The 23134-nt window shown below is 35.3% G+C and overlaps 1 pseudogene; it reads right to left on the bottom strand.

Moving 5' to 3' along the window:
• Window positions 1–3759: 3759 nt before the first annotated feature.
• On the bottom strand, window positions 3760–5475 carry LOC124827106 (WEB family protein At2g38370-like; annotated as a pseudogene).
• Window positions 5476–23134: the final 17659 nt, after the last annotated feature.

Below are 23134 nucleotides of genomic sequence, written 5' to 3' on the forward strand. Positions count from 1 at the left end.
AAATCTAACATGGCATTGTCAAACCTTGAACTTCCAATAACACAAGGAACAAAAAACATACATGGATCCCTGCATTTGTATGGTATCTCAATATGTTTCTTAACTAAACTAGACACGTTTTGTCCCAAATTCACAACCTCATTATCCCTAATACGCCTTTTATTTGTGCAAAGTTCTTTCAAAAACTTGGCATATTTAGAGATTTGCTTAACAATCTAGAAAGGGAATGTTGATCTCCACCTTTTTGAAAGTATTTAAGATCTCTTGGTCTAATTCCTCCATTTTTTTGTTTCTCGGCTTCAACCGATTTGGATATAGTGGAGGTGGAGAATAAGATGAAGAAGAATATTTAGAAGAAGAGTTAGAGGATACTAACCTGGATTTATTAGCGATAGTCTTAGGTGATGGTTCACTTGGTACTCCATTGTCGTCAATTTGGGTTTCTTCTTTCTCCTTATCTTCATCCTCTTGGGCTCCCTCAGAGCCTTGTACTTGCTTCCTCGTTCTTAAAGTAATGGCATTTACATTTCGCAGGTTGATCATTTTTTGTGCAGACAATTTATTTGACTCCTTAGCCTCTAACTTATCCATCCTCTAAGTCAATTCTACAATTGATTTCTTAATTTCTGAATTTTGCTCAACTATATCTTCATGGAATCTTGCAGTGACATTTCATGTTGGAATTGTTGCCTTTGCTGAGGTGGAACATAAGGTTGTTTGTGTTGCTAATATGGTTTATTGCCTCCAAACATGTTTGCAACAAAAGCTTGAGATGGTTCCTCCATAGTAGTTTCTGTTAGACTAGGACATTTCTCAGTATAATGTCTTGTTGAAGAGAAAATTCCATACACCTTAGAAACTTGTGGATTTGAAGTTTTAATCAAGCTCACAATTTTGTTGAGCTTTTTCTCTAGTCCGTCTGTTCTTTCATTTATCATCTTTACTGAACTAGTTTCCATCTCATAAACTCCTTTTAACAGGGTCACTAAATGTGCTCTTATTTCAAACTGCTGGCTATCTACTGTCTTTCGCTCTATTAGATCTATAACGTCTTTCGGTGATCTGTCTAAGAAGGATCCTCCACTTGCAGCATCTGCCCATGACCTATCAGTTGTACTTAAGCCTTCATAAAAGCTTAAAATGAAATATTCTATTTGAAATTGAGGGCATAAAGCACAAAATTTGTTGAATCTCTCCCAATATTCGCTAAGCGTTTCTCTATCTCTTTACCTTATATCTTGTATCTCTCTACGGATGGCAGATACTCGAGATGCTGGGAAATATTTTTCAAGAAAAGGTCTTTCTATTCTCCCAATTAGTAATCCGTGTAGAGAGATAATACCACCAATCCTGGGCTGCTCCTTGAAGACTAAAGGGAAAAGCTCTCATCTTCAGATTTTCTATCATGATCTTGGGAGATCTAAAATTTTCACACAACATGTGGAACTGTCTAAGGTGTTTGTGTGGATTCTCCCTTGATAACCCACTGAATTTTGGTTGCGCATTTAATAAGTCAGGTCTCGACTCCCACTCCTCATTAGGATATTCAATGTTATTGTGGATAACTGTATTGTTGGAGGTGGCTAGTTGTCTGATTGTTCTTTGTGCCATTTTGTTTGGGTTAGGACCAGGTAAAGGATTATATGGTATATTTGTGACTGGAGATAATGAAGGTGGAATGACTTCAGATGTAGGAAGTGTTCCCTTAGTAGAACACCCAAATTTCAAACTTTTTCGCAACTTACACAAATTTCTTTCAACTTCCGGGTTAATTTGATAAAATTCTCCCGAGTTAGCTCAAGTCATGCACTGCGTAGTCTGCTTGAAGTTGTTTTTCTGTTCTTGACTTCTCTTTTTTTTTTCTTTTATTCTTGCTTTAGAGAAAGATTTCAAATAAAAGATAAGAGAGACTTTGTTTGGGTTCACTCCCAAGAAAGAGAGGTGTATCTCAATGGACAACTTAAGTACCAAGTCTTTCCTAGACAGAGTATATTCAAACTGACCTCAAGTATTTCTAAGAGAAATTCTTAATTAAAACAAGCACAAAGATTTATCTAACAATAAGAATAACTAAAGGCTATAAAATAACTCAAACTAACTTAAATGTATTTGCGTTAAATAAAAAAACAAATAAAGATAAAAAAAAGAATCAAAATAAGAATCAAAATATTCAAAATACTAACCGTATTCCCCAGCAACGGCGCCAAATTTGATATGCTATTGTTGAAACTATCAAATTAATACTACTTTTCAAGGTAACTTCAGTATTGCTAAGTTAGTAGTCAAGAAAGTAGATAGAGTTAAAGTAACCTTGAGTCGTCTCCCAACGAATACGAAATTGCTTTTCAATATTTGGATCTTATGAATGCTATGCAATGATCAAGAATGAAAGTGAGAAACTGTGCTAATGGAATTAATGTTTGAAGAAGAAAAAGGAAATTTAGAAACAATTATGATGAAATAGGCTAATTCCACTCCTTTTCCAAGATAGATTCATCATCGGTTATCCACAAATAATTGTTCAATTGATTATTGTTCAAGTTTCAAATTAATTAAAGTAAATTCTTAATTAATTTGAGGGCGATAATGTAGTTAACCAAAGTAGATTCTCAATGAAATGCAAGATCTTTCTATTATTCACAATGAATTCAAACAAAGTACATTCTCAATCAAATTCTATTGTGTTTAATCATGTCTATTCTTAAATCTCCTAACCAAATTAAAAGTTAATTAATCAAAGTAAATTGTCAATTAATTATAGTTGAAATTATTGCCACTAATCAAAGTACATTATCAATTGATAGCAAAAACCCGTTTAATCATATGAAAGTTTCTAAATTTAATCAAAGTAGATTCTCAATCAAACATGGAAACCCTTGGACTCATATGATTAATATGCATGTAGATTCAAACACCTTATGATGCAAAAATCATTGCTTTTAATATGATTGAGAGATGAAAGACATAGAAAGAGAGCAACTCAAATCAATAATCAAAACAAACAATTGCATTAATTCAACTTAACCTCAAAATCCATAATGAAATTACAATGGAATAGCCCTAGAAGCTTAGCCCTCCATGGATGGAGTAGAATACATGGCAAAATAAAAGTGAGAGGAGTGGTGGATGAATGCTTCCAGTAGAGGAGTATGAGAATGAATGAGTTATAATTTCTTTCTCCCTTAGGTCTCTTTATATAGGCTTGATTAGGCTTGGACTCTGAATTTTCTGTTGATAAGATCTTCTATCTTATATCTAATATCTTTCAAATATTCAACAAATTTAGTTAGTTTTTGAGAATATTTGATAATATCTTTTCTAGATTCGAAAAGATTTGACAAATATGATCTTTTGATTCTTATTGATATAGTTAAATAAGGTAATTATTTAACAATATCAAATAAAATATCTTAAGATATATTTTCTCTAAATTATCTTTTAAAATATCTAGCATATTTAAACTGGCCCAAAATTACATTTCAACCCTTTTTATTTTATTCAAAATTACATAGAAGTCCAGAAATTTCCTCTAATTACACTTTAGTAATCTCTTTCTTTTCAACTGAATATTCCTCGGTGTTTGATGCACTTTCGGATCTGATTTTTCAGCTGGATATTTTTGAACATGTTGGTGCGCCACTGGTGGAGCATTGCTTGGCTGGTTTCAATAGTTCAGTTTTTGCTTATGAACTGTTTGTTAAAGGTCTGAATGATATTCAATTTTTTTGTTTGTTCTTGAATCTGCATTTCTGTGTTAGGTCAACAAGTTTGCTTGTTATGTTGCTTAAGTCATTGCAAAAGGGCCTTCTTGCTGGTTTTAACTTCCTCTTTAGCTTCTTCTACCCTTTTCAAAATGTTCACGTTTGACAAATTTGTTTCATCAACTTCAAGCATTGCATTTGTAACTCTCTTCCTAGATTGTTCCTCTGCATCATGGGCTTTGCATGTCAGAACGATATACTCTTTAAATGAAAGAATAATATGATTTTCAGGTAAACTCTCATTTTCATTATTAGATAATGCGTTAATTTCTACAAGGGCAAAAGCTTCTGCAACTTCTTTCATTTTCCTGGCAGCAACCAATCTGATTTTAGCCGTTCTTATCATGGTTTTTGTCTGTTCAATCTCAGACATTGTTCTCAGAACTTCTGCTTTTGCAGATTCTCCCATTATTTTGAAATTCTCGGCCTCAAAACTCAATCGCTGGAGCTCTCTAGTAATAACCGAAGGATCATCTGAAGCATCTTTAATTTCAACCCCTTTTGCTATTAGCAGCCTTAATCTGGTATGGTTTAGCTCTTCCTTAGGAGAAGATATTTTTGAAGTATTTTGAGCTAACCTCTCACGCGTTTTCTCAAGTGAGATTCTTTCCTTCTCTAACTTCTTATTTAGAGATTCGACAGAAGTTTGGACATCAGCGAGATCAACAGTAGTTCTGGTTAAATTCAACTTGGCATGCTTCAATTCCTGTAATATTAAACCCGACACAGATGGAAGATGGGAAGAAAAACCTTGTCTGAAATGTTGAAGAACATTCAATTGACTCATCTGGTTTTCCTTTTCTTCATTCTCTTCAACAACTGATTTTCTATCACATTCGCCAAGCTGAAGATTCAAGTTCACTTCAAACTGTTCCTTCTGTATCTTTGATTTCAATTCTTCAACAAGCTTTTTGATACTTTCCAATTCTTTCAACACATCAAGAGTTTCCCTTTCTTTCAAGATCAGTTCTTTCTCCAATACTGATTTTTTTTAAAAGACAAAGGGGCTTTGGCAGCGGTTCAACCTAGAACCGGTGCCATAGCTCCACCCTCCCCCTTTTTTTTCTTCCTTACTACTTCGATTGTTGAAGAACCGAGGCAGTATCCTTTGAGATATTACCTCGGTTGGAACCGAGACCAAAAGTCTCCTATCTTTTTATCTCGTCCGTATATGTCTCGGTTCCACAACCGAAACGTATTGTCAAAAACAACCGATGTCGTTTCCCTTCATTGCACTAATGAACCCAACTTCCCTCCTTACTCATAAAACCCTAACCTATCATAACACTTTCTATAGCTTCTTCCTCTTGCACATTCACTCACAATCTCTCTCTCACGTCACTCCCTATTCACGTAACCAAGGCTCCATGCAAAGTCTCCTCTCTTTCTCGTCATTTTACACTCCCTAATTTATCCATTTTACCAACACGCACCACTACTTCTTTCTTATTCCTCCTCCTACGCACAATAACCCGAAACTCTCTTACTTTAACTTCACACACACATTCACACACCGCCCGCTTACACCCTTCATTCCATTCACACACTCCCTCTCAAAACCTTTACAGTGAGTCTACTTCCCTTCCTTTACTCCACTCCTTTATCTCCTCATGTATTTCTACACAACACCCATGATTTCCAACCCGTAACCATAGCTTTCTTACTCTTATCCCCCAATACCCAATACCACCCAATACGTTACAGGGTTCTCCATTCCCTCAACCTGAGACTTTTAAACCCTAACCCAGTTTAGTTTAGAGAGTAAACAGCCCTAACCATAATACACCCGCCATACAAGAAGGGTTTTCAAACATTAGAAATCGTTCAACATATTTACATAACGCACTCATTCACAAACAACCATCTAACTGTAACAGCGAAAGTAATATCAAAAGCACCACCCAAGCCCATTACAAATCATACACCGTAGCTACTCCCCTTACCTGGGTGTTTAGAGAGTTCTTTACGGTTCTTTACGGTTCTTTGAATGCCCAAAATCATTCCTAGGATGCTCACTCCCTCTAGGAATCACCACACGCTCATTGGACTGCCACCAGATCCAAGGAGCGAGGCTTTCTCTCCCTCAACCCCTCAAACCCTCTCTCACAGTTTGAAAAAGATAGAGCTAGGGTTTTCTCTCCAACTCACTCGGCTGCTTAGTGTGTTTTGTTTTCTAGTCTTAACCTAAACGTATAAACTAAATACTCCCTAAAGCCCTAGACTATTATACATTCAAATCCGGCCCAACTCCCTCTCTAATTTAAAACATTTTCCTAAAATAACACTAATGTCTAGAGATGTAAAACGGTGAGTTTAATGTATATAGTTGTATTTTCCTAAGCCATGCAAAAGAAAGCTCTTCTTCATGTGTTATACGCATGCGAGGAAAAACAACCCAACTCTTTACTATAGGAAATGCGCTAATTACTAAAGGATTATCAGCGAAGACCTTTGGACTCCGGTAAAGTTAATATACTAAAGGCTTTACTACGATCATGTGAGATGGTGATTACATAGGTCTGTGTCCGTTGGTAATAGACAACATAATTACCGAAAGCTTTTGCACGTTAATATAGGCATACACTTAAATCAAAATTTTGGATTTTTCTTTTTCATTTTCTCCAATTCTCTCCTCGCGAAAGCTTTTACCCAACTTTCACTTCCAATTTCTCTCTACTCTCTCCACCCTAATCTTTGTCTCCCTCTTTCTCGAGGCATTATTTGCTCAAAGCAACCACTCCCTGGAACCCACTCTCCCCAAACCACGTCAAAGGCAATGTATGGAAAAAGAAGAAAAAAAACTCTAAAGCTTTCCCTTGAACAACACCTAAACCATATATAAGGACTAACATAGTCTAGCTACTCTCTTATACTTCACGAAACCAAAAACAGTGAATGGTATAATACAAAGTTTTTCCTTCTCCACTGACGCATGAACCATGCATTGTAACAAAAAGATGGGTTCACTAGTGCAGCGAAGGGCTTTTACCGCGGTTCATTTTCACTATACGTCGCGGTTCTTGAACCGCGGCATATTCAGCCGCGGTAGTAAGTCAGACACTTTATACCGCGGTTCGAACCGCGGTATATAGGCTGCGGAATATGCCGCGGTTGTCTAGGGAACCGCTGCCTAAACCCTAAAAAAATTTTAAAAAAAAATTAAAAAATGCACTATATGCCGCGGTTCAACCGCGGCATATAGGCCGACGAATATGCCGCGGTTAGTGTCATAACCGCGGCCATATGTCTCGTTTGTGAAAAAAACGAAGCACTATATGCCGCGGTTGTGGTTAGAACCGCGACATATTCCCCTGCAGTTTTTTAAAATTGCAGGTCTGTTTTTGTGATATCCATTACCACAAAAACAGACCTGCATATAAAAACATTTACAGAAATTCAATTTCAACATAACAAACACATGTTCAAATGTATTTCAACATCAAATAAAGTAGAGAGTCTAAGAAAATTCTATCTAATCAAATGCATTGTTTAAATCTAAATCTAAGAGCTATTGTATAATCTAACTATATATTTCGCAGCAGCGTTCCTAATGAATAGTAGTGACTTCTCAGGAACTGGTGTAGTAGTCTTGAATCTCTGCAAAAGACAATTCATTTTAATTAGTGTATATGAATTCAACATTTGTTAAAAAATCAAAATTTGTTAAAGTTAAATATTACCGTTTCCCAGCTTCTTGTGATGTGAGAACGAACAATATGGGTCATCCAATACATTACATAGTATCCACACTCATATGACCCATTTTGTCTGTTACACTACAATATATCATCACAGTTGATAATAGTTAGTGAATAACATTTGTTATAAAACAATTATAACAAAGTCAGACTTTAGCATATGTCAAACCTTGAGAGAAATCCAAGCAATCTTTCTACTCTTAGCAATTGATCTCCCGTCCATCATCATACTTGCTGGAATAGAACTGTATATAAAAAAATGTTTTAGCATTCAGTTATATAACAAAGAAAGTCCAAACATTGAGGTTCTTACCAATCAATTGCTTGTCTGAGTTGTGTGGGAGGAGGCCTGTGCAATGAGCAGAACCACAAAGCATAGTTGTCTTGCACAGACATAACAAGAAGTTGCCAATGGCGCCTGAAATTCATAATAACGTAACTATTAAATATTAAAATCACATATGGAACATTATTATGTTAACAAAGTTCACTTACCCGGATATATAAGGCAAAAAGTATATTTTCTTGCCCCTTCCAAAACTTCTTATCAGACTCATGTTGATATGGTCAAAATCATTTGATTCATGAATTTCTTGGGGATCAATGAATCCATAATCATCAGAACGCCCCAACTTATTAGCGACCCCAAACATATACCTGAAATCAAAAATTAACTTTGATATAAGGATACTTGATATATAAATCAATTTTATATATAAATAATTGGTCATAGACTTACATCGTCCATAGTTGAATAATTGAAATATTCAACTCTTGTGTTCCCGACGCAAGCTCACGGACATCTTGGCTATTAAGGTATATTGGGACCTCAGAGCCATGCCCAAATACATTAGCATCATACTGAACCTCCAAAGGCTTATCATCAAGGATGTCAGCAAGTAGATGCAATGAAGAAAGAGGGTCATCCTCAGATAGAGGAATCTTCTGTTGTTCCTGCGTCTGTTGTTACATGAAAAGATAAGATAAGTTTTGACATCAAAAACCTTTAAAATTGAGAAGTGTAAAGAAGAATTTCATACCGAGGGGTCAGAAACTGGTTTAACCAAAAATTTAGGCCAAGTGATAAACGACTTATATGCTTGTTCCACAGTGAAAATCTCTTCCGTGGACAGTGGAACCGAGGCATCTGGCATGATCATTTCATCCACTGAGACCTTCACCTCATCCTCTAATAGTTGCATACCATGACATACAGTCGCTGACCTAAACTCTGTTCCACGAGCTACCAGCACCATCTCATCTTCTTCTAAAATGTATAGCAGACATGGACTACCATCGTCCATGTCATCCTCTGGGATGGCTGATGCGGAACAACTTCCTTTGCCGCTTCTCCCTGTCAGAGTAAATGTTAGATTATACAAGAGATAGAAATAATTGCACATAAATGTTTATTAAGTTTACCTGTGGGAGGGGGAGGGACCACATGTTCCTCTATAGGAGACTGCATCGGGCGCATGCTCTGAAACTGCTCCTGGTAGAGCATCTGGAATTCAGCCCTCACCTCGGCCCTGATCTCCTGCATAAGGTCTTGTCGGACCTTTTTTGTGATCTCTTCTGTCATCCTTTGTGTATCGCTGTACGAATATGAAGGCTGACGAGAAGAGCTCCCAAAATAATCCGTAATGCCTACTCCAGGACCTGCAGCACGTACACGTCCAGGGTGCTCAGGTCGTCCAATTGCAGCAGCAAGAATATCCTGGCGACCCTCTGGAGTGAATTGGCCTTGGGAGCTCTGCTCAACCAAGGCGTCCTGTAACATTACAAAACACCATTATTCTTTAAATAGTTTAATGTAGTATGTATAATGAAAATATTTATTATTTTAGGAACAGTGATAACTTACAATTTTTTCAGAAATCTCTCGTGCAGTGTCGGAAGAGTAGGTGCCCGATGGTCGCATACGGGCCAACTTCCATTTCTCATGTCTAGACGGTGGAGAAGGAGGCTGAGGAGGGCTACCACTCTGAGATGGTGGTATAGCATCTGCCTTTTGCTTGAGGATTTTCTCCTCAAGCTTCCTATACCCACCACGAGATAATAGGTGGGGGTTTTTGTTCTTAGCACTTGTTCCTTGTGCTTTGCTTCTAATTGCCTGTCACATACACATTAATTAATGAGTTCATATGATATATATTTGTTAATGAGGAATTGAATAATATGAACTACACTAACCTGCCATTCCTCTGACATCCGACTCTCTTTAAAAACCCGCCAAGTCTCCTCATCAATGGACTTATATGCATTACATGGAGTTTTATGTTTAAGGTGTCCAAAGATGTACCTTGATGTCAACTTGCTTTTAAAGTTTCTGAAATTTTCTGCAACAGTTGACAAACACTTATTTCTAAGTGTTGGGACATTTGGAATGTCAAATGTCATCTGAAAAAAACATAATAAAGTTGTATTAGTACAAAATTATCAATATAAACAAATTATAATTCAAATGCTATTAACTAACTTACCAATATATCTTGCCAAATAATGTTCCGATCACCCTCGGACACATGATCAAAAGATGGAATGAGAATGCTAATCTTATCACGTGCCACTACTCCAAGGTATGATCGGAAGTCATCTGCATAGGGGCCAGTTGCCACACCCGTGGTGACATTCACATTCACCGGAGTTCTTTCACCACTATTTTTCCTGATTAATAGTTGTTTCATCCTAGTGGGTCCTCTAGTGGATCTGGGTGGGGGAGCCTCATCCCCTGAAGAATGTGGATGATCAGCCATATATCTGTCAAAATAAATAACAACATTAAATTTTCTTTCAAGACTTATGTAATATCATATAAATTAACAAAACATGTAATAGTATCCAAATTGAAAATTCATACATAAAGATATGGATTCATCATATGTATATTCCCTCATCATGATCTGACCGAATTGCATGTACATCATCGTCAACTACAGATTGGTCATCCAACTTTGTTGTAGTTTGAAATGAATGGTTGTCAGCAATATCAATATTAATTAGATTGTCTTCGTTAACTTCAATTTGTTTTTTGCCTTGAAGAGCAACATACCAATGGTCAGACGAAGGATCTTTGACATAAAAAACTTGAGATGGTTGATGTACCATGATAAACGGTTCGTCTCGATAACCCACCTTGCGAAAATCAACCAGTGTCATACCCGAGTCATCTATTTTCACACCACTCTTATTGTCAAACCACTTACACTTGAACAATGGAACGGAAAACTTGGTGTAATCAACCTCCCATATCTCTTCTATTATACCATAATATCTCATTGATCCAAGTACAGGAGATTGATCTTTTGATGTGGAAAATTGAAGTGACTCAGCTTCTAAACTGACTCCACTATTTTGTACTGTGCTTTTATCATCCAAAGTCTTCGTATAGAATGTGCAATTATTGACTTCATAACCTGTACAACACACGACATCAAACTTCAAACCATTTGCAAGCCACAATAAAGTTTCAGAAGAATGTGGCTCTTTGTCAATTTCAGATTTGAACCAAGACATAAATGTTTTGTTATGCTCCATCAATTGCCATTTCTCTGATTGTCTTGGATTTTTATTCTTAACAATGGCTTTGTGTGCTTCCAAAAAAGGGATCACCTCATCTGTGTTGTTCAATATATAAAGATGCGCTTGCAACAATTCTTCGCGATCTTTTGTCACCACATTGACACCTCGGATGCTTTTACTTGTAGAAAATTTATTCAACCATGCTGTGCGAGGAACTCCTATTGGATTCGTTGATGTCATGTAATCTGAACAAAACTCGATACTTTCTTCAGCAATATACCTTTCAATCATCGAACCTTCAGGATGATATGGATTTTTAACGTACCCTTTCAAAATCTTCATATAACGCTCAATAGGATACATCCATCTTAAGTATACCGGTCCGCACAACTTGATTTCTCTAACCAAATGAACAAGTAAATGTACCATGATGTCAAAAAAAGATGGAGGGAAAAACATCTCTAGTTGACACAAGATGATAACAATCTCGCCTTGAAGTTCATCTAACTTTGTAGGATGGATGGCTTTACTACATATTGACGAGAAAAATGAACACAACCTGTTTATGGTGTGCCTAACATTTTTGGGCAAAATTCCACGAATAGCCACCGGTAACAACTGTTGCATTAAGACGTGACAATCGTGAGACTTCATGCCAACAAGCTTTAAGTCCTGCATTGACACTAAACTCTTCATATTTGAAGAGTATCCTTGTGGTACTTTGATACTCTTTAAACATACACAAAAACTTATCTTCTCTTGTCTAGACATTGTGTAACATGCAGGGGGCAAATAAGTACGTTTACCAATCTCCTTCGGTGCCAACTCTTCTCGGATATTCATGTCAACCAAATCCAAACGAGCATTCACTCCATCTTTTGTCTTTCCCTGAATGTTGAGTAATGTACCAATCAAGCTATCACACACATTCTTTTCTACATGCATCACATCTATGCAATGTCGAACATCTAACTTTGACCAATATGGAAGATCAAAGAATATTGATTTCTTCTTCCAAGGGGTCGTTACAGATGACTTCTTCGATGTTTTCCCAAATACATGATGTATTTTATTAACTTTTTGAAGAACTTCAAGGCCAGTAAGTGGATTTGGTGCTTCGTCCCTCTCTTGATCTCCATTGAATGCTTTTTTTAACCTTCGATATGGATGATTACGTTTTAGAAATCTCCGATGACGCAGATACACCGTCTTTCTTCCATGTTTCAATTGATGAGCTGCAGTGTTTTCTTCACATATAGGACACGCTTTATGACCCTTGACACTGTATCCTGACAAATTACCATAAGCAGGAAAGTCATTAATGGTGCAAAATAACATTGCACGCATCATAAAAGTCTCTGAAGCGAATGCATCAAATATTTCAACCCCGTCAACCCACAAAACCTTCAAGTCTTCAACTAGTGGGCTTAGATAAACATCTATGTCATTTCCAGGCTGCTTTGGACCAGATATCATCATAGATAACATCATGTACTTCCTCTTCATGCACAATGCAGGAGATAAGTTGTAAATTATCAATATAACTGGCCAACAACTGTGATTGGTACTCAGATTACCAAATGGGTTCATTCCATCAGTGGCTAAACCAAGCCTAAGATTTCTACACTCTTTACCAAATTCGGGGAATTGTCGATCAATATTTTTCCATTGCTTTGAATCAGCTGGATGACGAAGCAGCCCGTCAATTTTTCTCTCATCTGCATGCCATCTAAGATTTTTAGCATCTTTGGGATTCGCAAACAAACGCTTAAGTCTGGGCACTATTGGAAGGTACCAAACTACTTTCAAAGCAGATCCATTTTTTTCTATCTGACCATTATCTTCACTATTGTTTTTTGACTTGTATCGTGATAAGCCACATTTTGGACACTTTGTCAAAAATTCAAACTCTTTCCTATACAAAATGCAGTCATTGGGACAAGCATGTATCCTTTTATACTCCATACCCATTGGACAAAGAATTTTCTTCGCATCATAATTACGAGTGGGCAGTGTATTTCCATCTGGCAACATTTCATTCAACAACGTCAACAGTTCTGTAAAACTCTTATCAGTCCATCCATTGCTCGCCTTCAAATTCATGAGCCTTAACACCGCTGATAAACGTGTGAACTTAGTTGAACCGACATACAAAGGTGTTTCCGCATCAGTCGACATCGTCTCATACACATGAGCTTTGGCAAAATTTTCTGCTCCAACATCGCGGATCATGTCCTCCAATTTGTCTTCATCCGGTCGATCTTCTTCCATGGTGGAATCAGTAACATTTACACTTTGAGAGTCAGTGGGAAAATCCATTTCTTCGCCGTGCCAGATCCATGTTGTATAGCATCTTAGAAAACCATCACATATAAGATGTTCTCTAATTTGAGTTGCGTTCAACTTTCTCCCATTCAAACAGTTCACACAAGGACATCTAAACTTCACTTCATCATCAGTTCTCCCCTCATTACGTTGCGCAAATTGTATAAATTCCTCTACACCTCTCTCGTACTCAGCACTAATACGTGGTAAATTAATCCAATTTCGATCCATATTCCTAAATATTACATAAATAATATTTTAAGGTTTATAAATAATACAAGAACTACAACACACATTACCACAACTATAGCAAAAACCATACCATACATTACCAAAACTATAACAATTTCATGCATTATCAAAATTAAAGCAAAAATTATACCATACATTACCAAAACCATAGAAACTACATACATTACCAAAACTATAGCATTATTGAAAAACTAATGAAGAAATCACGTTAAGAATGCAAAAGGACATAAATACCTGGAAGAGGAACGGCGGCGGAGAGGGTGAAAAACGCAACGAAATCACGTTTTTGATCGGCTAAAACTCGTTTTTATCGTCAAAAATCAATAATGACCGAACAATTCTGAGTTTAAACGGTGAAAAACGCAATATCTGAGATGATTGGTGGTTGGGAGAAGAAGGAAACGCGAAGAACAGAGGCTTTCGGGAAGAAGACGATCACTGTTCAAAGTTTTAATTTTTAACTCTGAACGGGGGAATCTACCGCGGTTCACTACTTAACCGCGGTATAATATAGGTATATGCCGCGGTTTCACGCCCAACCGCGGCATATACTAATTAAATAAATAATCCTAAATGGCATTTTTGAAATTATTTTCAAACTATATGCCGCGGTTCAGCGGGCAACCGCGGCATAAACCTCGAAATATTTCAAATAAACATTAAATTAATTTCATATAGGAGAATATGCCGCGGTTCCCCAGAGAACCGCGGCATATACCCCTGAAACGTGTTCAACACAACTGTCTCCCCAACTGCCTTTCACAGAATTTGAAAAGTTACAGGGGGTATATGCCGCGGTTCCCCAGAGAACCGCGGCATATACCCCCTGTAACTTCTGAAATTCTCTGACTGGCAGAGAAGTTGAGACGTTACAGGGGTATATGCCGCGGTTCTCTGGGGAACCGCGGCATATACCCCCTGTAACTTCTGAAATTCTCTGACCCAGTCAGCACCTGCAATAAATTGGCTGGGTATATGCCGCGGTTGTGCAGAGAACCGCGGCATATACTCTGTTATTTAATTTTTTATTCATACGTGGCGTCAAAGGCAATGGTTGACTGGGGTATATGCCGCGGTTCCCAGTAGAACCGCGGCATATATGTTCGTTTTATTTACAAAACTGCCACCGCGCACCATTATGCTGCGGTTTTCGTTGAACCGTGGCATAATGTGCGCTGTAAAAACCTGATTTTTTACTAGTGGTTTCTCTATTCTAAACCCCTATAAAGCCAATCAAAATGAAGGGAAAGTTAAATTCCCTACTCGAAAAGCTCCCTGCTCAACGTAAAAAAAAAAAGAAGGAAAGAGTTTCTTTAACAACTCATTTTTGTGAACTTTTTAACCACGCCAAGTGGCTGGCATTTGATTGGTCCATTTCAAATAATATTTTCAGAAATGAAATCTTATGCAGAGGGTGTTTTGGGAACAAGAAAATGGGTTCATCTTCTTCCTCTCAGCAACTTGAAATCTCTCTATCTCAAGTCTTTTTCTCACTGTTGTCTCTTGGTTGCACATTGTTCTCACCAACCACAGTGACATCCACTGAAATCCCTCTTCATCTCTCTGTTGTCTCATTTTGTTTTCGCATTTTTGTGTTGTCTTCCTCTCGCGATTTGCTCTTGTTTCCTCATCCATTGAGACATTGAAAGTGACCTCTCCCAACGTTGCTCCACCAGCATTGTAGCATTATGCCTCTCTACCTCTCTCGCGCTCTCCATCAACGAGAAAAAATATCTCCTTTCTCTAAGGTTTGGGCTTTGCTCAGTGAGAAAAGGAGTTTTTTGCAATATCGACAAATAAAACCAATCATCCATCTAAAAATAGAATAAATCTCGTAAAAACACAACCAAAATCATCCAAAAAGACATAAAAAATGATCTTGGGGAGTCAAGTTCTTCCAACTAGCAAGTCACATATTACTTTTTTTAAAAACCAGCAATTAGCCCCTAGTGATCGATTACAAGACCCTGTAATTGATGACCAAGGCATAACTTGGACAAAAATGGTCATAGACTTCACCTACCTTGGTTCAAAAACATATATGGGCTTTAACCTTTGCTGATTATTTTAATCATAACTTTTTGCAGAGACCTCCAAATGTTGTGATTCTTTTTTTATTAGAACATAGACTCAAAAAGCTTTTCAATGACTACTAATTTGTAATTTTTGTACATCTGAGTAGGTACAGTTAATTCCTTAAAGTTAACATTTTATATATTCCTACCACCTCTGACCTTTGCTAATTGTTTTGCTTTTAACTTTCTCCACCGAACTCCAAATGAGTTGATTCTTTTTTATTAGAAAATAGACTCAAAACGTTTTCGAATGACTACTAATTTGTAATTTTCCCATCTAAAATAAGAAGCATGAAACAATAACTTGAAAGTAAACTCATTTAGGCAGCTTAGAAAGAAAATATTTTTAGGAAATTAACTGCATCTAGTAAAATGGTCTAAAAATTATGGGTTGGTAGTCATTTGAAAGCTCTTTGAGTCTAGATTCGAACAAAACAAGAATCAACTCATTTGGAGTTCGGTGGAGAAAGTTAAGAGCAAAACAATCAGCAAAGGTTAGAGTTGGTAGCAATACATAAAAAATTAACTTTAAGGAATAAAATGTACCTACTCAAATGTCCAAAAATTACAAATTAGTAGTCATTGGAAAGATTTTTTAGTATAGTTTCTAATAAAAAAAATCACATCATTTGGAGGTCGGTGGAAAAAGTTACCATTAAAATAGCCAGCAAAGGTCAAAGTTGACAACATGTTATCTCACTCAAATTGCCTTTGGCTACTTATGTGCCCACAGCTGGTTCCTGCAGCACAAGTTTTTGTAATCGATTACAACGTAGAAAATGGCCTACACTTGTTTTAGGCCTTCACCTAACTTGGTCATGACACCAATATTCGGTCTTTCCTCCACCAAGGACCGCCCAAAACCTAGTTTTCAAGCTCTACTCACACTTAAACATTAAAAAGAACTCTCATCCATTCAAGAAATATGGAAAAATTACGTAAAATGTCTTTGGCTACTTATGTACCCACAGTTGGATCCTACAGCACAAGTTTTTGTACAAAACCAGATTTTTGTTCGTGTAATTGTTTACAAGCCCCTTGTAATCGATTACAAGAGACAAAATGGCCTACACTTCACCTAACTTGGTCATGACACCAACATTGGGTCTTTCCTCCACCAAGGACTGTCGAAAACCTAGTTTTCAGGCTCTACTCACACTTAAACATTAAAAAGAACTCTCATCCATTCAAGAAATATGAAAAAATTACGTAAAATGTCTTTGGCTACTTATACGCCCATAGTCGGGTCCTACAACACAAGTTTTTGTACAAAACCAGATTTTTGTTCGTGTAATTATTTACAAGGCCCTTGTAATTGATTACAAGAGACAAAATGACCTACAGTTGTTTCAGGACTTCACCTAACTTGGTCATGACACCAACATTGGGTCTTTCCTCCAACAAGAATTGCCCAAAACCCAGTTTTTAGGCTCTACTCATACTTAAACATTAAAAATAACTCTCTTCCATTCAAGAAATATGAAAAAATTACGTAAAATATCTTTGGCTACTTATGTGCCCATAGTTGCGTCCTACAACACAAGTTTTTTTGTACAAAACCATATTTTTGTTCGTGTAATCGTTTACAAGGCCCTTGTAATCGATTACAAGAGACAAAATGGCCTACACTTGTTTCAGGACTTCACCTAACTTGGTCATGACACCAACATTAGGTCTTTCCTCCATCAAGGACTGCCGAAAACCTAGTTTTCGGGCTCTACTCACACTTAAACATTAAAAAGAACTCTCATCCATTTAAGAAATATGAAAAAATTACGTAAAATGTCTTTGGCTACTTATGTGCCCACAACTAGGTCCTACAACACAAGTTTTTGTACAAAACTAGATTTTTGTTCGTGTAATCGATTATATATATTCTTGCCAACTCTGACCTTTGCTGGTTATTTTGTTCTTAACTTTCTCCACTGAAGTCCAAATGAGTTGATTCTTGTTTTGTTGGAATCTAGACTCAAAGAGCTTTCAAATGACTACCTACCCATAATATTTAGACCACTGTAATAAATGCAGTTAATCTCCCAAAAACAACATTTTTCTAAGTTTCCTAAATGAGTGTACTTTTAAGTTATTCTTTCATGTTTCTTATTTTATATGGGTGAGTGAGTTTAATGGTCATGGGTTGTGTTTAGTGCACCAATGCAAATGTTAAGTCATCGAATTGTTGAGAAAAAAAGGTCATTTATGATCTTTCATGTAAGTTAGATTAGGTCCATGAGTATTGGTGGCCATTTTTTTCCTTGGTAATCGATTATAAGGGTATTATAATCAATTACTATAGGCTAGAGGGCCATTTGTACAAAATTTTCAACTATACTCCCCAATTGGATGAACAACACTCCCCCATGAAGGGTTTTGCTCTGTTTTTGCTCATTTTTTTTAGTTGAGTGAGTGAGTTGAATGTGAATGGTTGTTTTTTAAGTGCAAGGATGGTAAAATATTTTAACATTCAATGATGACCACATAGGTTCATTGTATTCCATTACTATTAACCTGACCATGTTCATTACAATGATACCGTTATACATTAATCATAAAAAATAAGACAGTCATCCTAAAAAATAATACAATTATCTTTATTAAGCACATCCATTTCCTTGAATTCTACAAAATTTTTCTCCAGAAAAAAAAACTCACCACTAGAGTCTACCTATCTAACTAATAACTCATTCAACGGATTTCTATCTTGCTTAACATTGTCAAACAATTGTAAAAATCAACTAAATGGTGTCTTTGCAATTAACTTCCTCTGGTGGGGGCCAATCTTCCATTCAAATCATCAACATACTTTGTTTTGAAAGAATGATGCACATTCAACTGCATGAAAAATAAATCAATGACCAAAGGGTAAAATGGAAATAGGTATATTGAAAATGCTAAAGGGTACATCAAAATGGAGTAAGTGAAAAGGGGAAAGGGGAGAGGGGAAAGGGGACATGGGAATACTTCTTACCGCAGTTTTCCATTGCTTTAGCGGAGTCTCACCGGATTGTCTCGCTTGAGAAGATGACCTTTTATGCTTTCTTCATGAAAAAGAAAGGAGAGGAACCACACGTTGTGAGAGAGAGCACGCACAAAATGAAAATGAAAGTGGAGAGTAGAGAGAGGATGAAAATGAAAATGAGAGGGGTATTTTTGGAAACCAATTTCCAGCACTCTTGCATGCCAAATTTTTCAAAAAAATATTATTTTAAATGACCCAATAGCATTTTGACACCTCTCGGTTGTCAAAATGTTGTTAACAATTTGTTGTTAACATATCGGGATCCAAAAATGAATAAAAGGAGAGAGCATTAAGTCTCTTTGCTAGCCTCATTAAATCTACACAATCAACGTCCTCTTCCCTCTCTTTCTCGTGTCACGTGTCCAGTGCGGGACCCACCAACGAGTCAACCCAAAAACAAGCACAAGGAAACATAAACAATAATATATAAACATTTACTTCATGCATTTTCAAAATTTAAAATAAAACAAATATAAATTAATTTTCATACAATCCTAAACACTTTTATCACCCAACAACATACCATAAATAAATATTTATTATTAAAAATAGTAAAATAAAAATAAAATTTATTTTCATTTTATACAAGTCTTACATTCTCCCCAACTCCAAAAATTTTTGCCCTCGAAAATTGTGCATCTACTCAACCAAGTGCGAATATTCCTTTCTCATATATTCATCTACCACTATGGACTATAAACCACTTCCACAAAGACAAGAACATGACAACAACACTAAATTCATAAAATTTTTCTTTCTCAAAATCTTCAGAATTATGAAAGGAAAATCATCTCTGATATCAAGTCATGAGTGTGCACCCTCACTACTCTTACCAAGACGTTTTCTATTCTTAATACCCCTAATTAGATACCCAATTCTGCTAGCTAGACTTTGAGAACATGACATGATTTTCTCTTCTTTGCAAGAGACTCTACCATAATCCACATGTTTACAAGAAAATAAATAAATACAAAAAGGAAAAAATAAGGATAAACTAATGCATTTAAAAAAAACTCAATATAAAAGAAATAATAACTTATTATAATAATTATCAAATCATATTTCTAAAACAAAATAAGTTCTTAGGTTAGTCTTTCTCAGTTTTCCTTTACTACAACTACTATACATGTAGAGCATACAATCCTTATCAAAACCAGTCTGACTATATTATTCTTTCAATTCAACCACATTATAACCCTTAAGGCTTTAACAAAATCTCAAGTTATTTCATTCAATGAACATTCTCAATAAAAATCAATTTAAAATCACAAAATAGTTCACATTCATAAAAAATAACTATCCAACACCAGTCCACACAGCTTTATCCAAAGCCTCAAGTGCATTAATCCAAAAAAAGTTCAAACAAAGAAATACATATTGACACTACTCCCAAAAGACTAGTGTATTGAATGGATTGTTGAAACTATGCACTTGTCATGCTTGATTTCAAATCCTTTTTATGATGTTCCAATACTCAAGATCAATCTTCATAATCAAGCCATGATATGGTTAACCCTACTAGCTTCTATATTATCCTCTTTCATATCATATCATCTATCATGTGGAGTATCCTTCGACTCACACCACCTAGATATTTGACACTATGTGAGTGAGATACTAGTTGAGTCATGATAGTCTCGCTCCCAAAGTCTCTTTCAATACATTTGGACTCACCCTAGATTAGCATTTCCTCTTGGAAATAACTAATTGGACAAGGATAACACTCTACAATTTCATTAAATGATCCTACATTATCAAACATACTCACTACAATCATAAATATAATAAGGCCATGCAAAAGTAACTATTTAGTACAATATAAACCAATTCTAGTAGAAAAGAAATGTCTCATAGTACCACATAGTGCCACAAAGTCAAGGGCTCACTGTCTCACCAGTATCCTATAGTAGCTTAGTGTCACCCATCGGTGAGGCCCCTAGAACATCCTTTTTACCAAAATTGTGTGGTGGCGCTTAGCGGTGATTAATTGTCACCCAACGATAATGCAACAAAAATTATTTTTAGTGCAGTTTTAGGTATTTTCATCTCATTGGCTAAGTATCATTCCCATCTAACAATCAATCACTATTAGCCCAAGTCACATTCTACATTTCCCATCAATCAAAAGAAATTTAAATATTAGTAACTGTTTAATTAGATTTTTCAATGCACCAAATCTCTTTAAACATTAAGCTTCATATATTGTTAGAGTTATGAGAAAAATCATCTTATTATATTATAGACACTCAATCAAACCAACACAAAAGAATCAATTAGTCGTACAATTCAAAGAATCACACTCATTCCTCAAATTTTCTACCATATAACTCTTCTATCACCTCTTTTATACCAATTCCATAGAACAATGTCAATCCCAACTTAATTTATCCTTCAATTTTACACACCCTTGTTAATTTCACATCACATACCAATTTCTTTTTCTCCCCAAATGTCGTAACTTTCTCCATATAAAATAAAATACTCACAAGTTTAAAAACTATTCATTAGATTTTCACTTTTTATAGAAAATTTCTCAAACTTCAGCAACATTCAATCAAAATTAATTATACCAATATCACATACTTCAACGGTAAAACATACAATATAAAAAGAAAATTAGCTTCTACTTATAATATATACTTTAGAACAACTACATACTACAATAAAAAAATGGTAGCATTACGTCAAATTCCATACTACACTATCAAATCGATTATCCCAACTTTATTCATATAACCCCAAAGATTTATTAATTCAATCATATCTCTACATCAAATAGAAATCATTTTTCATGTTCTAATCAAAAAATGCAAATTGAAACGATGTCAAGTAAAATCATAAACTTCTCAATAATAGGACCCTCAATAAACTCCACGTTCCTTCTACTTTAACTACTCAACTTCTCAATAATAAGACCCTCAATAAACTCCACATTCCTTCTACTTTAACTACTCACATCCACAAATTTTATATTTCTTATTAACCATACTTTTATAGAACAGTTTACTACATTCAATGTTTAAAACAAATAATTTATATAGATTCCTAATATTTCTCTTCCATTACACAACTTTGAAGCCTAAAATAGCTCTATTATACACAAAGAAGAGTATAGTCAACGATCAAAGCATGATTTTATGATCACTAACATATAAAAATATGTCTAAAGTGTAGAAAAACCACGTATAGTCGAAAAGGTCACATGCAAAAAGAGGAAACAAATTACTTTAAAGAAAAAAAATAAAAATTTAATATATTTTATTCTATTACCAATCAGTCCTAAATAGGAATGACAATTTTACCCACGGGCACGGATATCTGCGGGTAAAATCTACGGTGGGTAGTAACTATCCGCACATATTTACTACCCGCGGGTAACGGGTAGCGGGTATTTTAATATTCGCTTCTAAACGGGTAAGGCACGGGTAGTATACTACCCGCCCCACGGGTACCCGTTACCAGCAAAAAATTAAAAAAAAATAATTTATACATTTTTTAATTTGATTTAATTAAAAATAAAATAAAATTATATTTTATTAGGTTAAATTTAATTAAAATTAAATTTTAATTTATATTATATATATATATATATTGTAATTTTATTTAAATTTTATTTTAAAAATATATTAAATATTTTTGTTTTGTAGGTATCCGCTGGTTTTAAAATACTCGCGGATATTTTTTAAACGGATAGCAGGTATAATTTTATCTGGCGGGTTGAGTTGTGAGTAGGCACTACTTGGGCCCAACCCGACCCGTTGTCATCCTAGTTCTAAATGATCCTTAAACCTTCGTCTAAGTATATGTGCTATCAAATTTTGAAATGAAACATCATGGAGAAAGAAATTAAGAAAAGAAGATTGAAGAATGAGGATTTTGGTGAGAATTTGTAAGAAAGAAAAACATAAGTGCATCCCATCTTTTTACATTTCTATTTTTCATTTTCCTCTTTTAAAAATTATAAAGTTATTTTATTATATTCTTATTTTATTCTTGTATTAACATTTTCTCTCTCTTTTTTATTACACACGTTACAAATCATGTGCCTTATTTTAATCAATCTTAATTAATATAATAATTGATTAGTCTTAATGTTTTTAATCAAATTCAAATGTTCACTGTAAAAGCTATCAATTTAATCTGCATAGTTAATTAAGGTTAAGGTAAATGAAAGATTATTCACTTAGCATTTAATCAGTTAAGTACTAATATAATTGATTATTTCTGCAAACTAATAAAAACATGCATTTCCCATTTAATCGATCAATATATAAGTGACCAAATTGATTTCACATCTAATTAATTAAGAACTAATAATAACCGATTAATATATGATTCCTTTAGCTTTTGGGCATTGCGAAGAACAGATTAATCAATTAAGATTTTAAGTTAATCGGTTAATGGTAAAATTCTTTAAATCTTGTATCGTCTCGTTTGAAAATAACTTTTTGATATTCTAAAGATACGTAAAAATTGTAAATT

This window comes from Vigna umbellata, chromosome 1, assembly GCF_029865625.1.
Source record: "Vigna umbellata cultivar VRB3 chromosome 1, Vumbellata_1.0, whole genome shotgun sequence".
NCBI lineage: Eukaryota > Viridiplantae > Streptophyta > Magnoliopsida > Fabales > Fabaceae > Vigna > Vigna umbellata.